We start from the raw sequence: 14,278 nt of genomic DNA, 5'->3' as shown, positions 1-14,278 counted from the left end.
TACTTTTTATGAAAAGGTATTTTCTAATTGGGATTGCTTAAACAAAAACAAAAAAAAGTTACAGTCATTTCTTTAAACTTATTTTTTGTCCTCCACTCCCAGCTGACCAATGGTAGATCTGGCTGGGATGGAAACATTGTTGAAGAAACAGAGAACTAGAGGAACTTGAAAATTCCTAATCGCTTTAAAATTCAATCGGAATTCACAGGTTCGATGCTAATTAATATGCGTGCACTACAATTTTTAAAGATGCAATTCAATTTTTCAGTTTGAATTCTGCACCCATTTTCGCTATTTGCAGCTCGTATTTGGGCTTTACTGTTCGAATACAAGGGTTTTGGTTTCGAAGTCTGCCTTTAAAATGTTTTTATTTTTATATTCATATATTGTACATTGTTGCAAACTGGCCATTATTATAATTTGTGAATCAGATACAATACGGTTCAGTGCAGGAATATTAGTCCACTGATTCATTACTCGATGATGATTTTTTTGACATCTCTGGCTACCTGCTAGTGTATCTTTTACATCCACTACAGCCAGACATGAAGGGCCTGAGTCATTAAGGAGAGCAGAACAAAAAAAAAGGAGTAACTTTGCATCTTGGCAAAACCATGTTGCTTTGGAGGGGGAGGTAAATTTAAAATATGGGGGATAGATTTATAGTTGGGATAGGCAGGGCTGCCAAGAGGAATTCAGGGCCCCGGTACAACAAATTCATGGGGCCCCCCTTATAGTTGAGCAAGCAAAAAAAAATTTCAGGGCTGTGGTCACACGATTGGGGGCGTGGCTATGCGCCATTGGGGCGTGGCTAGCACATCAAAATCACTAGGTCCTGAATTCACTGGACCGTGATATTTATACAAGCACTCCTGACTTTCAGGACATCTAGCACCCTTGTGTAGTATAGGAAGAATACAGTGTGTACAGAAAGAGTTCAGTTTTGGCCTGCGCCCACTGGGCTCACCAAACACTCACCAAACATTGCCATTGTCCCTACTAGAATCAAAACATTTCACACACTACTCTGTCCTACCTGTTCTTCTCACTTTTACCACATGTGGCTGCTGGTTTCTTTAGTTGCGGCTTGTCCGGATCATGGAATGTTGGAGGACCTATTTGGAAAACAAAATGACTACGTTTAGAAAATTACAGCCAGCCACAGCGTTAAATCAATAGCATCCATGATAAATAATTAGGCCTTCCTCCAGCCCCAACATTAAATTAGTATTCCCATTACCCCGCAAACAAAATAGCAACCATTAATTAGCCACCATCTACCTCACACACACTACATTGCCAAAAGCTTTGTGCCATCACACACACATTACTGTGCCCCTTTATCATCACCATGCTATGCCCCCCTATGATCACACTGCGCCCTGCATGCTGCCTTTGCCCCTTTCTTCATCCCCCTGTGCCATGCTGCCTTTGCCCCTCCTTTCATCATCCCTCTGTGCCATGCTGTCTTTGTCCCTCTTTTCTTTAACCCCCTGTGCCATGCTACTTTTGTCCCTCTCTTCTTTAACCCCTGTGCCATGCTGCCTTTGTCCCCCTTTCTTTAACCCCCGTGCCATGCTGCTTGTCCCTCCTTTCTTTAACCCCCTGTGCCATGCTGCCTCTGTCCCCCTTTCTTTAACCCCCTGTGCCATGCTGCCTCTGTCCCCCTTTCTTTAACCCCCTGTGCCATGCTGCCTCTGTCCCTCCTTTCTTTAACCCCCTGTGCGATGCTGCCTCTGTCCCTCCTTTCTTTAACCCCCTGTGCCATGCTGCTCTTGTCCCTCTTCTCTTTAACCCCTCTGTGCCATGCTGCTTTTGTCCCTCTTTTCTTTAACCCCTCTGTGTCAAGCTGCCCCCTCCCCCCCCCCATTTTTTTAACCCCTCTGAGTCAGGCTACCCACCCCCCCGCTTTCCTCCCTTCACTTACCTTTTCTTCTCTCTTCTTTCATGGTCCTCTCTGCTGCTCTGTGCTCCATTGCTCCAGACTGACTGAATGCTGGGTGTGACATGATGACGTCACACCCGGCATTCAGACAGCCTGGAGCAATGGAGCAGAGAGCAGCAGAGAGGAGGGACGCCAGCGCCGCGATCACGTAGTTTTAAAATAAATAAATAAATAAATCGCCGGTGCTAGGCGGCCCTGGGGATAGGGCATATCCTAGACCAAGATCAACTTTAAGTTTATGTGTACAAATAAAGTTATCAAGTATTTGTGGACTAAAGGAAAAAACTGCCAGTATTTTTCTTACATGCAAAATAATTTTTTTTTTGCCTTGCTCTCCTTAATGACTCAGGCCTGAAAACCGTGAGAGACAAAATGGTGAGGTTTAGAGTCTAAATTAGTCCAACCAGATGTGTTGAAATATGTTAAGAAAAAAAATATATTTTTGCACCCCATTCCCTAATTTATCATTATTATTATTATTATCATAGATTTGTAAGGTGCCACAGTGCTCCGCAGCACTTAACAGTAGGGAAAACAGTACATACATAAAACAAGGACATACAAGGCAGACAGTATAAACCATACATGAAAACAAAGGGTATGAAGGACCCATCTCATTAGAGAGCTTACATTCTAAATTGAAGAGGGCACAGCTGAAACAAGAGCAGCAAGTGGAGATTAGAGTGGAGATTGGGAAAGATGTGAGGGTGTATTAGTGTGAATAGTATTATCAGGTATAAGGTAAGCTTAAAAAAGAAGTGGGCTTTTAGAGAATGTCTAAAGATTTGAAGGCTTTGGGAAAGTCTGATTGGGCGTAGTAAGGAATTTCATAAGTGGGGAGCAGCATGGAAGAAGTCTTATAGGTGCGAGTGAAAGGCGGTTACCAGAGATGAGACAAGCTGCAGGTCACAGGTAGATCTGAGAGGGCGGGGCAGAGAGTATTTTGATTCAAGATTTGAGATGTATGAAGGGGTGGTGTTGTTGAGAGCTTTGTAGGTAAGGGTGAGTAATTTGAATTGGATTCTGAGGAACCCGGGAGCCTGTGAAGGGATTTGCAAAGTGGTGCAGCAGATGTGGAGCGCTGAGAGAGGAAGATCAGTCTTGCAGCAGAATTTTGGATAGATTGAAGTGGAGATATATGGGTGCGGAAATGCCAGATAGCAGGAGGATATGCAGTAGTCAAGATGGGAGAGAATGACAGAATGGATAAGAGTTTTGGTAGCATGTTTAGTAATAAAAGTGCGTATTCTGGCAAATTTTTAAGATGGAATTGACAGGACTGGAAGAGAGTCTGCATGTGAGGAATAAAGCAGATGGTGGAGTCAAGTGTGACACCAAGGAGCAGGCTTGGGAGACTGAGGAAATTGTGGTGTTATTGTCAGTGAGGGAGATTTGAGGGCAGGTGGTGATTCTGGCAGGAGGAAGATAATAAGTTCTGTTTTGGACATGTTGAGCTTTAGGTAGTGTTGGGACATCCATGTGGAAATAGCAGAAAGACAGTTGATTACACGAGATAGTACAGAAGGAGATAGGTCAGGGAAAGAGATAAAGATTTGGTGTCATCAGCGTGGAGGTGGTACTGGAGGCCAAATAAGGGGTTTAGTGCCCCAAGAGAGGTATACCATGAAAAAAAGTAAAGGGCCAAGAACAGAGCATTGTAGTACCCAACAGATAGTGGGAGTGGAGGGGAGGATGTGCCAGAGGTAGAAACACTGAAGGATCGGTTTGATAGGTAGGAAATTAACCTGGAAAGAACTGTGTCATGAAAGCCAGTGGAATGAAGGATGTGTAGGAGAAGAGGGTGATCAACACTCTCAAAAGCAGCAGAGAGATCCAGGAGGATAAGTATGGAGAAATGACCCTTAGACTTTGCAGTAAGTAAATCATTGCTCACTTTTGTGAGAGCAGTTTCAAGGGAATATTGGGGATAGTAGCCTGATTGCAGAGAGTTGAGAATGGAGTGAAAGGAGAAAAAGTGAGACAGGCGTTTGTACATTAATTGCTGAAGTAGTTTGGAGGCAAAGGGGAGGAGAGAACTAGGGCGGTAGTTATAGAGAGAGGCATGAGGAAATATCTTGTCGAACGGCGGGGGAGGAAGGGGGAGGAGATGCAGTTGGGCAGAGAAGTGAGTTGAAGGTGGCAAAGAGGTGATGTGGGTAAGAAGACTGGGTGTATATTAGAAAGAATATTTGTTTGGCAATTGAAAGAGCCGTTCTGTAAGATGAAAGGATGAGTCTATAGTGGAGGAAATTGGGATAGGAACAGAATAGTGGTATGAGGGTAGGCAGGTCAAAGGATATGAAATAAGTGATCCAGTTGTCAAGAAATGGGGAAACTGGAACTGTGGGGCAATAAATGACAGCAACACAAAGTGAAGTGGATAAATTAGATGGATAGTGTGGATATCAAAGGAAGTGAGAGTGAGGGTTCAGAGGGTTTGACTTGGAAGGTGCAACTTGGAGAAAGTAGAATGCCTACTCCACCACCTTGTCTGTTTCATGGTCTAAGGGTATGGTGGAGGGAGTGTCCCCCATAGGGGAGAGCTGCAGGAGATGTAGTGTCAGAGGAGGTGAGCCAAGTTTCTGTAGTGGTAAGGAGGTTGAGGGATTTAGAAATTAATAGATCATGAATGGATGCAAGTTTGTTACAAACAGATCTGGCGTTCCATAGTGCACCGGAGAAGGGAAGAGGGGGTAGTGGAGATATTTGGATAAGGTTGATGGGATTGAAAGTAGAGGGTGGATAGAAAGGTTTGGGATGGAGCGAGAAGCGTGAGCAGATAATGGGAATTGTACGGGCCCAGGGTTAGGTGCGATGTCTGTCACCAGCAGCCATGAGAAGGAGCAGGGTGAGGAAGAAGACATGCCCTGAGGATTTGTGAGTGTGAGGTTTATTTCTGTTTATATAGACTGGTGAGTGTGAGTGCAGGAGACAAAACAGTTCACGTGTGCAGATTAATGAGGAGGGAAGTAATGAAGGGGAAATCATAATGGGGGGAGATATAGTATGATGGAGAGACAAGAGGAATTTGAAGAGAAGTTTGGTGATAGTAAATAGGGCAAAGTGTAAATTGAGTAGGTGCATGATGGAGAGATGTGGATGAATGTGTATTAGCTGGGGTAAGTAATGAGAGAGTGGAAAGAAACAACTGATCCAAATGGTGCAGGGTAATGGAAGAGGTGAAGGATACTTTACCGCCCCCTGGCTGGGGTTAATAGTGTAGGCAGTTTCTGCCGCTCTGACGTGACGAAGTCCAGGATGCTGACAGCTGGGTGCAGAAGGTCCAGCAGCCAAACAGAGCTGGCACAACTGAGCTCAGTGACCTCCTGAACAGATGATGAAACAGCAATGAGTTCTGTAGGTCCCACAGCTGGACAGAGATGGTAGTTCAGTAATTCCTAAATCAGCCTTGTTTTTCCCTATGAAATCGATCCTCTGTGCTGCTGTGACATTTGACAACAGTATTCAGAAATATCCAATGCTTTATATTTGTGAGAATAAGGAAAAGTGGGAGCTTGGGCAAAGATATGAGCTAATATACAGCTTACTGCCCTCCGTAACAACTAATTCTACTTGTTGGGTATGACCTCCCTCACACATAGCTCTCTAGCCAAGAATGCTCTTATGTGCTCTTAACCACGTATATAAGTGCAAAAAATTTGTTACACTAGGTTCACCATATTTATAGTTACAAAAGTGGGTGGGAATTCTGTTTTTAAACTGCAATGAAACAGTTCTTTGAATAATTACAACATTTTTAACCTAAAATAAAGGCTCAAGCCAGCTGTTTTAGGGCTCATACACATGGGTAGAGAAAATGTTTGTTAAAGGAGAAGTCAATAGTTTGCCCTCGCTTTTAGCAGAGCACATTAAGTGGGTCTTCAATGCCTCCCTGCAGCATATTGTACTATGTACTTAATGAACATTTATCACAAAACTCTATTATAATGTAGATGCTGCAGGTAACATTGAAAGTGATGCAAAACTAAGTGAACGATTATCAGAAAATGTGTTTGTACAGGTCCATTAGCTTACATTTTTGTTTTGACTGTCAGCGTTAAAGTCTGTTTACTCGGCTTTAAGAACACACGTTAAATGCATAATATTGAAGCCCTTATGTACAAACCCTAAGAGATGCAGGTGGGTGCAAGAGGTCTACAGACATGACGTCAGTTTGTCTTTCATGTGTGATGTAACACCCTCCTTGTCTGCTCTGGGTTTACAAAAATCTGGTGATAAAATAAATTTTTTACACATTTGTGTATGTGCTGACATAATTGGGGAAAGCAAACAAGAATCCAGAGGGTAAATGTATCAAGCTGAGAGTTTTTCGGCGGGTTTGAAAAGCTAATCAGATTCTAGTTATCATTTATTTAGTACATTCTACAAAATGATAGCTAGAATCTGGTTGGTTGCTATAGGCAACAGCTCCACTTTTCAAACCCGCCGGAAAACTCTCAGCTTGATACATTTACCCCCTAGATTTGTACACTCGGCCCAGACAACGTTAGGTATGTTTATATAAGATTACTAATAGAGCACAAGTGAATACGCAGCAGTTTACAAATACACAGGAAATACATTACAAGTAGTACATTTAATTACGAACCTATTTACCGGCAATTGAACACACATAAAAAAGGGCTGCATGCAGGTACAGTGGTTAGCATTGCTTTCTCACAGTGCTGCATGCATGGGTTCAAATTCAACCAAGGTCCTATCTGCATGGAGTTTGTATGTTCTCTCCGTGTTTGCGTGAGTTTCCTCCAGGTGCTCCGGTTTCCTCCCACACTCTGAAAACATACTGGTAGGTTAATTGGTAAGTAAAAACCTCTGGTAGTTTAATTGCTTCTAATAACATGGACCTATGTGTGTGTGTGTAGTAGGGAATTTACAATGTAAGCTCCAATGGGTCAGGGACTGATGTGAGTGATGACATATTCTCTGCACAGTGCTGCTATACAAATAAATGATAATAATAAGTCCCTGATCCAAACTGTTTATGGTCTAATTAGAATAATGGAAAACAAACAGAGGAAGTAGGTCAATCTAAAACATATATATTATCCTTGAAGGTTCAAAGTGTAAAAAAATCTAATCAATATTAAAAAATGCAGTGACTGGATAGAATGGCCTCTAAAGGACAGGTTATGAGAGATTTGGGGGTATATTTACTAAGCAGCGGGTTTGAAAAAGTGGAGATGTTGCCTATAGCAACCAATCAGATTGTAGCTATCATTTATTTAGTACATTCTACAAAATGACAGCTAGAATCTGATTGGTTGCTATAGGCAACATCTCTACTTTTTCAAACCTGCAGTTTATTAACTCTAGCCCTTGGCATCACATATGTGTGGTCAAATTGGTGAACGATGCAGGATCTGCCAATATGTGATCAGCTGATAAAACAAATGGAGAGTCCTTTTACTTTCTCATTCTGCTTATTCTTTGTTAAACTCCAGCCTGTGACAATGATTTAATATACTTTGCACCATGTAAGTGTATAGAATACACTCAGGAGAGGGCATAGAAAACCAGTGATACATATTGGCTAGAGTGGGGACACAACATGAGAATTGTCCTACATATTGCTCCGCACTATCTCCAGAACGAGGGCCTGGGAATGAATATAGAACAAGATGCAGGGTCACTCTCATGCTGAGCCCCCTAGTTGCATAGAACTATTATTCTGTGCTCTCTCCCGAGAGATAGGAAAACTCTCTTTTAACTTACACATACATAGATTTCTGGGGCCATTGTAAAAAACATAGTAACTCAATAGTGTCAGGTCCTCAATTATAAATGCATCTCCTGAAGCCCTCCACCCGTTCCAGGGTGTGACTGTGGATAGGTGGGTCTATCGGTAAGGTCGCACCTTGATTTCTGGTGGAGTGCCTCCACCAGAATATTGCTTGTGGTCCTTGAGGCAATGGTCTCATCAGATTTCTACCAGGGGTAAACTGGCGAACAGTATATACATAGTAAGGGAGACACCTGGTTGAGGACAAGCCATTTGGCAAGTTTATCGGCATACAGTAAAGCAGGATCATGCTGGTGGGGTTTAGTAAGATATAGTGGGAAGGAATTATGGACACTGGCCCTCGTATTACTATGGCTGGTCAGGTAATAAACAAACAACTGGTAGATTTGTTATCAGTGCAGTAATACAGAATAACAACAGTGACTGCAATCAAGCAGCAATCTGAATACACAATAATAGTAGGGCTATGGCGAAATAATCACTGTAAGCATGTCATACCCCTTAGCTAGTGATTAAATGGTCGGCAAGAGCTGCCATGGCCTTCTCTTCCATTGGGCACAATGGGCAGGTGCCCGGGGGCCCTGCGGGTAAGGGGGCACATCCGAGGCAGCTCTGTAAAAAAAAAAATCCTGAAAAAAAAAAAAAAATGAAAATACTTACCTTGCGGTCACGTCAGCGGCGATCCGGCTCCCTCCCTGGTCCCCTCTTCCGTGCTGTGCTCGCAGTGATTGCTGGGCCTGATATCACGCCCAGCATTGACTGCGAGCACAGCACGGAAGAGCGCAGAAGAGACTCAGCGGCACGGAAAAAAGGAGAAGGGGATCGGACTTAAGGTAAGTTAAGGGGGCCCCTATATATAAATGTAAAAAAAAAGTGATTATATATATAATCCCTTTTTTGTTTTTTACATACATATATATTTTTTTTACACACACACACACTATTATATATATATATATAATTACTTTATTTTTTTAGGGGCCCGGTGCACTGCATTGCCCGGGGGCCCATAAAGTAGTTAAGGTGTGGCCCTGAGAACTGCCCCACCTCCGCTGCATGTCAAAATCATCATCATCATCATCATTTATTTATATAGCGCCACTGATTACGCAGCGCTGTACAGAGAACTCACTCACATCAGTCCCCTGCCCCATTGGGGCTTACAGTCTAAATTCCTTAACACACACACACACACACACATAGGACGGACAGACTAGGGTCAATTAGTTAGCAGCCAATTAACCTACCAGTATGTTTTTGGAGTGTGGGAGGAAACCGGAGCACCCGGAGGAAACCCATGCAAACACGGGGAGAACATACAAACTCCTCTCAGATAAAGCCATGGTCGGGAATTGAACTCATGACCCCAGTGATAGAACTGCAGCTCCCCCAACCAGATAAGTAGAGGGGATTACATTATGATTTATAATGTTTTTGTAATATGTGTGAGTCCACCTAACACTAGAGTGACATATTTTTCATAAGATAGCTCTATATGTTCTCCTACCTGAGAATATTATACCTTCTATTCTGTGCCTTGGCTCTGCTGACCCTAACGTGCTGACCCCTCCCCCACCCCATGCACTTTGACCTTCACTTGTCTAGACTTTGTTTTGTGTTTCTTGTACTAATGCATACCTGTACCAAATGTATAAACGCTGAACCTGCCTTCAGTGTCCTGTATGGGAAGTTTTGTCTAAGTATCAAAACTTGTAAATTTTACAAGATACAATACTTTATAATAATGTGACTTACAGGTAAGGGGATAAATGAAACCAGATAGTGCACTCAGGGAAATAGGCTTAAAGAGGATGGAAGTCTCCAGCCGCATCACAATATTTATCTAAATTCGCTGGAGTACTTGGCTGCAGGGTGAGACTGGAGAGGGTGTCCCAGGGTTTGATGATGTAAGCAGATCACATGATGCTCTTATCCAATCCTACGACCAGACATCCCCAGAACAATTAAGATATATTTCATGATCCAGTTGGGGGTTTCTATCCCCTTAAAAAAATAAATGTTTATTTTCCCCTTTACATAGCTATAATAAGGTCAATGAAATTACCCCACCGCTTCTCATTCAGATAAGTAGTTCAGTATCAAATACCTGAATATTTAGAAAAGTGGAAATACGCAGGTGCCAGAGATATTTAAGATGATAATAAGGCCAGTATTAAAAGCGACAAATATAACTGATGAGTGGAATAGCCTTAATAGGCCATAAACAGTCACAAATCGCTGTGAAGTGGGCATATATCCTGGATGGGCTCTTGTAGGTGTAACACTTATCTGACCCATTTTCAATCAAGCTATGTTGTAGTGATACTTCATCTCTTAGGTTAGAGCCTGTTATTAGTGACATTGACCTAGCTGGTGTGAGTGCTTCTATATTTTCACACCTCACTTTACAGCAGGCTGGAAAAACGTAAACCTGATATAATTTAAGGTGGAAAAAAGCAAGGCCTTGAAGGTGGTAACATTTCTAATATAAAAAGTACTGAGTCATTCCATCTATTAATATGAATGATCTTTTGGGCATTTCTGTATAAATGTCTTCACACCTCTGAAAATCACCCTGGTCTTGAAGCCTAACCCTGGTGAAATTCATTCCTGCGTGTGTGGAGTCATATAACCCTTTGTAAGGCTGGTTACACACTACAGCGTTTTCAGCTGATTATCAGGCCAATCAAACGATAAACGACTGTTCGGCCCGATATCACATGAACAACAATAAACCATTCTTGTTCCAAAGCACATTGTGTTGTTTCATTTGATTTTTAAACCGGAACAAAAATCTCATTCAACGATAGAACAGTGTTGTACCAGTCCTGCAGTGTTATGCACTCAGGACCGGCAGTGTCCATAGATCATACTTGCCAACTCTCCCGGAATGTCCGGGAGACTCCCGCATTTTGCGAGAGTCTCCCGGACTCCCGGGCGAGTGTGGCAATCTCCCGAATTCTGCCCACTTCACTAGGAAGTGCCCACTTCCTAGTGAAGTGGGCAGAATTAGATCCCAAACGCCGCGATTCCCGATGAATCGCGGCGTTTAGCCCCGCCCCCCGCTGTCAAATGACGCAATTTGCGTCATGACGTCACAGGGGGCGGGGCCGAAATGACGCGATTTTGGCCGCCCCGCCCCCTCACGCCCCCCTCCACTGGCTGGCTCCCGGAAGAGAGCTGAAGAAAGTAGGTAAGTATGCCATAGATGTCTATGGAGTGTGCAGAGTCACAATCTCTTCAGCCGATAGTTATGACAAATAAAGAGCACAGATCTGAAGGTAAATCTTGTAAAACATGTATAGTGTGTACACATGAATCAGCATGCTCATCAGGACTTTTTTTTTTTTTTTTTTTTTAATCGCTGGTAAAGTCCTTACGGATATCGCATCGGGAGAAATTCTGTATAGTGTGTACCCAGCCTGAAGAGTTGTATATTTTCATATTCTTCCTAAATGCCTAGTAGCACTCTGATGCTATTACTGATAACACATCCACACATTGGTTTTTTTAACACCAACCTTGCCTCCATTAATATTTTATTGTGGCAGACGGAGTAAGTTTTCATCCTTGATCAAAGTTACATTGGGAGGTTATTAGTATATGTTTTTCCGTTACTAGAATGCCTGGTTAATCTATCTCTCTGCCCTTCTTTCCATGGAATAGGAGAGAAAGGAGACAGAACTACAGACTGGTATAATACATAGTTGTATAATAACATAGTAGTTTTAATCACACATATAATTATGTATTTAATGATATATTTATTCACATGGAGTTAACCTAAATACCGAGATCTGGTCCAAACAGGCTTGGATGTGTGCCAAAGTTACTTAGAGTGGGGCCTCTGCTGCAAAACTGCAGGGGCAGAGGTCTGTTTACGTTCCTGCCTGCCATTTGTAATTCATTATCTGTTTTATAATTTTCCTTCTTATTTTATATGTATCTGAACTTCCATATCCGCGTCAGTTGTGAATTTTACAGGGCAGTCACAATTTCCTGTGCCCGAAAGAGGCGTGGTCTATTGATTTGTGGGTGTGGCCTCTGACAAATGGAATTGTGGGTGTGTTTTATAGAGGTGTGGCTGGGCAGATCAGTCATGACCAATGCTTTATCCTAATTGTTTTCCTAAACGTCTTGGATCACACCAGGGGGTAAATGTATCATACTCCGGTTTCTTCAACTCGCGGGAGTTCGGCGAGATGACAGCTAAAATTTAAAGCAGCGCTGCCTTGTAAAGGCAAGTTTCCCTTTACAAGGCAGAGCCGCTTTAAATTTTAGCTGTCATCTCGCCGAATTCAAGCGAGTTGAAGAAACCGGAGTATGATACATTTACCACCAGGGCTGTAACTAGGACTGTGCGATAGGGGGAACAGGGCGCAACACTCTGAATACTTTAGGTTCATTTGGTTAAAATTGAGGTCTATGGGAGCGGAAATTTTGCTTCCTGCCCCAGGCACTAAAACTTTAAGTTACACCTCTGGAATAACACATATTTGCAACATTACTAAAAAATTGATGTTCGTTATGAAAAAGCATAGAGCTGTGTGTGCCCTGGGGATTTAGGAAGGGGAATGTAAATCTGGGACTTGGTCAAAATATATCCGATCGTCAAGTTGACGTTATGCTGCTTTGTATTTGTTTTATTATTTAATACATATTTTTATAGTGTATTGAAAGCAAACCAATTTTTTTTTTTTATTCTGTAGATGTGGGCAGGTGAATTCATTCCAGTTCATTTCCCGGTCGCTGATGTGAACAATTACGAATGATGGCTGTGAGCCTCCCATAATTTTAGCTAGTACCAGATGTAAACCATCTCCCTGAATGGAACCTACAGTGCTCTAGTGACTAATGAGTCCAGCAGAGGCAGCCAGCAGTGGAGATGCAGCTAGACTGTGATAGCTCCACCTAGTACATGACAGGGCCCAGCTGGAGAGTGTTGGGAGAGTGGCAGCAGAGATTGTCGGTTATGTTTTATAGGACATTGTTATGACCCTACTAATTGTGTGCTTGTTTCTTTTACAGGGAGTGTGGAAAGGATTATGGATGACGGGGAGCCGGGCTCTGTGACATACAACTGCTTTGGGAGCCCTCTCTAAGCGCAGCTAATTGCTGCATCACCGGTGCAGTCCGAGGCCATGGGAATGTGCATGGTACTTATTTTATACAATTTATATACATTTTGGGGATACTTTTGGGACTGAATAAAAATTTGAAGCTGCAGCACCTATTTTATTTTACTAAAATGTGCCTATTTACCTGCTGTGCGCATTGACAGGTATACAACTTCATTCTGCCTAAGGCTTCGTACTCACCGGTGATTGCATTTACAAATGTGTTCAAACTGCATTTTTTAAAAATGGGTCTGTGAGGAACAGGAAATGATCTTGTTCAGGCCACACGTATGTGGAAATGCACGTGTAAATGTTTCTTAGTCGCATCTCAATGGGACTACAAATGCTCTCCCATTGTCGTGGATGTAAGTGATATGCGCCAGATGCACTGAAGTGGAACAAGCATTAAACAATGAATGCACATAAAACACAAATATGTACAGTCTCATTTGGGACTGTGAAACCTCTCTAGTACTCGTGTTGTGCGGACACTTACTTGGAATATTGGAATCTCCTGTTGAGTGGTGACCCACTAGCTCTGGCTATGGCGTGTGAGTGGGATCTGTGACTAGAGGGTCCCCTGAATACTCAGGTGTTTAAACACAATAAACATAAGTGGTCACTAGTGGTGTGTGGTGCAAAGTCACATAAACGTTGGGCGTCAGACCATCTCATAGCAAGATAAAGGGCTAGATTTACTAAGCTGCGGTTTTGAAAAAGTGGGGATGTTGCCTATAACAACCAATCAGATTCTAGCTGTCATTTTGTAGAAAGTACTAAAAAAATGACAGCTAGAATCTGATTGGTTGCTATAGGCAACATCCCCACTTTTTCAAACCCGCAGCTTAGTAGATCTAGCCCAAAGTGTTTTATTTTCTAATGCCTTCTCCTCCCGCACATATCATAACGTTTGCAGTGGAGATGGAAATAAACCCCAAACTCCACCATCATAGATCATAGCGGTTCTAAGCACAACTTCTTCAAATGCCGCCAGCACATAAGCTTCAGCAGATGTTAAGCACTTTTACTTCTGTACTTACCTGCACTTTACTTGTTTACGTCCACTATACAAACATTACACAGCTGCACACCCAGTGTTGCTGGGTGTTGTAGTTCCACACAATCTAGGAATACTGATCTCTCTCTGACAGTTGTCAGCACACAATGGACATACTGCAGAGGTTCATGGTCACGCTCCAAGAAGGATTAACTTCCATCCCACTATCCAGGGATTCTCCTTGCCATAGTGCACCCCATTTCTCACAGGGACCCTCATACTCCAGCCCCACTGGTGTATCTTACACTGTCCCTTTCAGGTGTCATCCTAATATCCAGGGACCCTTCCATTATTAGGAATCACACTGCAGCACTGTGCAATTCAGGGATATTACATATACATTAAACATCCCGATGGCCAGGGACTCTGCCTTAGTTGAGTTACCGTTACAAACCACA

General features: G+C 42.7%; 1 long non-coding RNA gene across 1 annotated transcript in view; it reads left to right on the top strand.

The window, feature by feature from the left end:
- The window catches only part of LOC142160509 (uncharacterized), a 31,205-nt gene extending 18,297 nt beyond the window's left edge, over positions 1-12,908 (top strand). The window contains exon 3 of the long non-coding RNA XR_012693248.1: positions 12,735-12,908. This is a non-coding gene — a long non-coding RNA (uncharacterized LOC142160509). The remainder of the gene's footprint in view (positions 1-12,734) is intronic.
- Positions 12,909-14,278: the final 1,370 nt, after the last annotated feature.

This window comes from Mixophyes fleayi, chromosome 6, assembly GCF_038048845.1.
Source record: "Mixophyes fleayi isolate aMixFle1 chromosome 6, aMixFle1.hap1, whole genome shotgun sequence".
Taxonomy (NCBI): Eukaryota; Metazoa; Chordata; class Amphibia; order Anura; family Limnodynastidae; genus Mixophyes; species Mixophyes fleayi.
The sequence above is the reverse complement of the archived record's forward strand: the minus strand, read 5'-3'. Positions and strand labels throughout refer to the sequence as shown.